Source organism: Solanum dulcamara, chromosome 12 (genome assembly GCF_947179165.1).
Source record: "Solanum dulcamara chromosome 12, daSolDulc1.2, whole genome shotgun sequence".
In the NCBI taxonomy this organism is placed as follows: domain Eukaryota; kingdom Viridiplantae; phylum Streptophyta; class Magnoliopsida; order Solanales; family Solanaceae; genus Solanum; species Solanum dulcamara.
Window position 1 is genome coordinate 29,037,214 of NC_077248.1, and position 5,234 is coordinate 29,042,447.

Below are 5,234 nucleotides of genomic sequence, written 5' to 3' on the forward strand. Positions count from 1 at the left end.
TTCCATACATTTATGTTAAGGAAAACTATAGGTGATCCAAGTTCCATTGTTCATTCATAGGTATTGAATCTTGAAGAAAACTTGACCTATGAAGAGGTCCCGATTGAAATTTTGGACCGGCAAGTCAAGAGATTGAGGAACAAGGAATTTGCATCCGTTAAAGTCCTTCAAAGGAATCAATAAGTTGAAAGTGTTACATGAAAAGCGGAAGTGGATATGATGAAGTGATACCCTCATCTCTTTCACTCTACTCAAGCCTAAGGTACTAGGTTATTCAAGCTCAATTGTTCAACACTCCTACGTTTTAGTTTTGTTAAGTCTTTCATATGCATGCATGTTCATGAAGGTGATTCTAAAGTCATGACTTATGTAAAGTTTTAAAATCTCATGGTTTGTGTATTCTATATGTCATTCATTCAAGTTGAATTGCTAGTGCTTGTTCCATGTCCTTTCTATGCTAGTTGAATCTCATTCGAGAATGAATATTCTCAAGGGGTAGATATTGTAAGACCCCGTAATTTCAAAAGTCAAAATAAAGGAAAAACTTCATAAAAGTGGACAGCCCTCAAGTTTATGAGTCCACCTACGAGTCGTAGGAGTGACTCATAGAGAGGTCCCTGAGGAAAGAAAATGGAATAAGGGTCAGAGAGACCCTACGAGTTGAGTTGATGACTCATTTCTCCTCCGATGACTCATGAAACCAAGTTGTAGATAAAGTTCAGAGACTTAGTTTTCAGGGAGTCTTAGACCCTGCACGACAAATCCCTTCTATGAGTCGTTGAAGTGTTTATGACTCGTAAAGACGAGTCAAGAGAAACTTCAGAGACTCAATCCTCGGGGTTTTCTTAAGCCTTGTAGGACGATTCCTTTTTTACGAGTTGTAGGGAGGTCTACGATTCATAAGGACCATTCGTAGGGTCTGTACAGCAAGTTTTTAAGAAGGGTATTTCAGTCTTTTCCTATGTTTTATCGACAAAGTGTTGTCATTTTAGGACCAAATTTACCCTATATAATGAACCTAAACCTCCCAAAACCCCTCATTATTACCTTCACTTCAATTTCACAAAACCCTCCTCTCCTAAAAGCTCCTCTCAAAGGTATTTTTCATCACAAGCAAAGTCTAGGGTTCCTCAAGAACAAGTCTCTTCCTCCACTTTCAAGGTCTAAAATTATCAAGATACATGGTTTACTCTACCCTCTACTTATGAGGTTCCTCAAGAATAAGTCTAGGGTTCTTCCACCCATGGAGCCAAAAAACCCTTTCAAACTAAGTCTTTGATTTCAAGTAAGAATTTCTTATGGTTTACTCTACCCTCTACTTAATAGTATGAATCATGATTAAGCTAATGATTACTGGTCTATTTTGAGGTAATGTGATTTCAAATGGATGGATTGATTGATTTCAAGTGCCTTATCTATTTTTAGTTTCATAAAGGCTTGTTTGAGATTCATGGTGGGTTATTCAAAGCATGATTTTAAATTGATGAATTTTCTAGTGTTTATGCATGATTTCCATTACTCACATGTTGGAAGTTGAATTGACTTTAACCCACCTAGTTTCACTCTATTTTCATGAAAGTGTGATTTTAAAGTTATGGACTCCAAATCAATGTTTATGAAAGATAATGATTTTGATTATGGAGTCTTGAAATGAAAGAATGAATTTTGATGAGAGGCTTCTCACCCAAGATAATGGATTCTCTATGTGGTAAGGACCATTCTTTAATACTTGAATCACCAAAGGTTTTTAATGAGCTACTCTACCGAATTATGATTTGATGTCTTAAATTATATGTATGATAATGTTACTATGATATGCTATTTCGTGTAATTTGACTTAGCACCGAATGAGGCTTGAGGTGGGGTTCGGTAAGGGAATCCTAGTAGCAACCTCTAGTTTCTTGAACTATATGCTAACATAGGAGCCCTTGTAGGCTAGGCTAGTGGATCCACAAATAGCCATTAAATGTTAAAGAAATGAATGTTGATGGAGTTATACTTGGCAAGTAGTCTCCCCTTTCAATGTAGGGGGTTACGTTGGATTCCATGTTATAGCTCAAATGGTCTTAATGTTGGATATAGTCATCTTCCCACAAATGAATGTTTCAAATGCTATGTACTTGATTACTCTTGCATGCACTTACTCATGTGCTTTACTTTATAAATTCTTATTGTTTTTTATTGTATTGCATGCCTACATACTTAGTACATTCAAAGTACTAATGCTTAATTTTGCCTACATGTTATCACCATGTAGGGACCGGTGGTCCTCCTCATTCTCCTCCACGTGACTAGTTGAGACTTTCGCTTGAAGGCTACTCTTGGTGAGTTCCCATGCTTCGGGAACAATATTCCTTTTACCTTTCTAGATTATGATATATTGAGACCTTTGGACACTTATTATGGCATTTCATTCTATTTTGATTGAGGGTGAGCTAAGGACTTCTCTTAGCCCTCGCCGAATCTAAATTTCAGAGGTATTATTGGACATATGTAAGTTGATGTTTGATTGTTATGGTTTTTGCTATGATGTTACCCTTAGTCCCTCTTTTCCCTTATTTTCCGTTGGTTGATTTATTGTCATTACCTATGAAAGGCTAAATTATTCTAAGAGTCTTGGGGGATGTACCTCCGAGTTTCTCATTCGCCATGTCACGTCTAGGCCCTAGGCTTAGGTCATGATACCTATGTATATTTATTGAGATAATGAATATTCCTAAGATTCGAATTCTTAAAGTTGTTGTTTATGCTTATTTCCACATGAACCAAAGTTGAGTTATTAAGTTGATTATTATTATGCATTGTTTTAGGACTGTTATACCCTATTTTAGCTCTAAGTCAAACGGTGTACAATATATTGGTTATTCCTAATTAATTAACTTAAGGAGTCGTCACCTAATTATTTTTAAGGTAAATTAGGATACCTAAATAATTAACTAATTTAATGCTAAAGTTAACTCCAAATAATGGTCTGCTTAACTTGTATGATTGTAGATAAGGGTTCTAACTATCCTAAAGGAAAGGAGTTAGACATCCTTTAAGATCGTTTAAAAATGGTTAACCAGCCAAACTTAGGTTGATTAATTAAAACTAAAAATGAGTGCTAATAAAACGGAAGACCAATGGGTTAAGAAAACATGTTTTAATCTTAAAAAAAACTAGTTTGCATGTTTATATCCTGGTGGAATTAAAAAATTATTTTGCTTAAAATAGTTTACTGGCTCCAAATTTATGTCTAAGAAAGAAAATCAAATGCAAAATTTGATCATTTTGCTCATGCATTAGCCAAGCGTAAAAAAAAAATTAGAACATATTTTGAAAAGCATTAAAACTCTCAACAAAGTTAAAGGTTTAAAACTCTTTAAGATACTTTTATATCAAAATTTGCTATTGAAAAGCTAACCATGTTTTAACAAAGAAACTTAAAAGGCCTAATGGATACATTTGTCATCGCGCAAAGCTTCTTTTTTTTAAAAAAAATGTTTACCTAAATGAAAGAACCTTACAAAAACTAAAATAGTTACATCTACTAACTAAAGAAGATTTAACCTCAAGAATAGCAATCAAAGAGCAAGAAAAACGTCACATAATATAGGTTCTCAGGTATCATTAATAAAAGCAAACATAATATAAGTAGTAGCGATTAAAACAAATGAGAGGAGTAATTTTCCAGATTTGCTTGCTCTTGTATGGGTTTCGAGGAAGCGGAAGCACAGAGTGAAAGAGATGATGCACATTTTCAATGTCTAGTGGCAGCAAGAGACCATACGGCAGTGAGAGTCTTTCGAAGAGACTCATTTTTTGCTGCGAAAGTGCATGTAAATGAAGAGAGAAGGAAGAGATTAGTAAGATAATTCAACTTTTCATGATATTAAATAAAACAAATATAGAGTTAAGTAAAGCCACACCGTAAAGATATAATCTTAAACATGAAATATGCAAGCACTAGACAAGATACCTGTCTTACTATTGATGACTTTAAAAACCAACTAAAAATAGCTAAATCATAATAAATGTACTTTGAGCACAAACTAAACCTCAAACAAATCACAGATTTAAACTATAAATGAAACATTACTTTTACAAAGGAAAAAAAATGAAATCTGATGCATAAGTCATTCGGCATTATATGACATTCTTTTAAAATGGCTACTTATACGCATGCTTCAGATAACAAAGCATATACAAAGACTAAAAATGTGGACGTTGGGACATGAAGTAGAGTTGCAAATAGGCTCAATCAATTTAAATCACATTTCTACCTGAGCAAACATAATGCAAAATCCTTATAATATAAAGATACTCTAATGAATATTAGCTAATAACAAACTGGTCTCAAATGAATATTTGACCACAAAACTAAATTGCTTTTTAAGTACAAGCCTAAAAAAATGGCTTCAGATCCATATATAACTGGAACGAGGTCCAAGAAATACAAATTTTAACATCATTCACCATTATGGCTAAACTCAAGCAAAATATATTCTTGACACATTATCTTCTTAAAACACTCACAAATTTTATGACAGGACAAAAACAATTTTAAAAATAGAGAATAGAGAGGCGAGTATCACCTATTGTGGGGCAATGAATGGGGATTTTCGGTCTCCAAATCACACTCAAATACGAACTATGCTCATATTCGAGATTTTGCAACAGATCTAAATACTTGGAGCTTTTAGCAAATTAACTAGTGCAAAGAAAACTAAAATTTCAAGAGAAGAAGTAGTTGTTTTCATGTGCAGGGGTGAAGAAAAAAAACCTCCCTAGAACGAGTACAAAGAGTCCAATTTATAGGACGAAACAAGGAATTTGCTGAGTGGGAATTTGGAGTATTTTGAAATTCAAACGTAGTAGGCTCCACTTGATCTTCACGTGATTTGGTCATAAATCTTCAGACATTACTTCAAAATGGTGAAACCTTCTTTGATTTTGAGTTGAAAAAGTTTTGGAACACTCTAAAAATAGAAAAAAGAAAGAAAAGAAGGTGCTGCTCTGCTAAAAGGAAAAGAGAAAAAAGTCTAACCCTAAATGGATTTAGATATTTTTAAATCAGGATAACATGGTAATTTAGGGAGCTTTTAGGGGAAAATGCTGAGTTGGGCCTTCATTTGTATGTGAGTTGGCTAGTGAAATTGATTTGGGCTATAAGTTAGGGCTTGACCGAATTTATTTGGCCTTTTTCTTTCTTTCTTTTAAAATATTTTAGACTTCTAACTTGATAACTTATACAA

The 5,234-nt window shown here is 33.9% G+C and overlaps 1 long non-coding RNA gene across 1 annotated transcript; it reads right to left on the reverse strand.

Annotated features, from left to right (window-relative positions):
• Positions 1 to 3,559: 3,559 nt before the first annotated feature.
• On the reverse strand, positions 3,560 to 5,025 carry LOC129876454 (uncharacterized). Its single transcript, XR_008763377.1, has 2 exons — positions 4,575 to 5,025; positions 3,560 to 3,804 (listed from the first exon to the last, which is right to left on the reverse strand). It is a non-coding gene; the product is annotated as an uncharacterized LOC129876454 (long non-coding RNA).
• Positions 5,026 to 5,234: the final 209 nt, after the last annotated feature.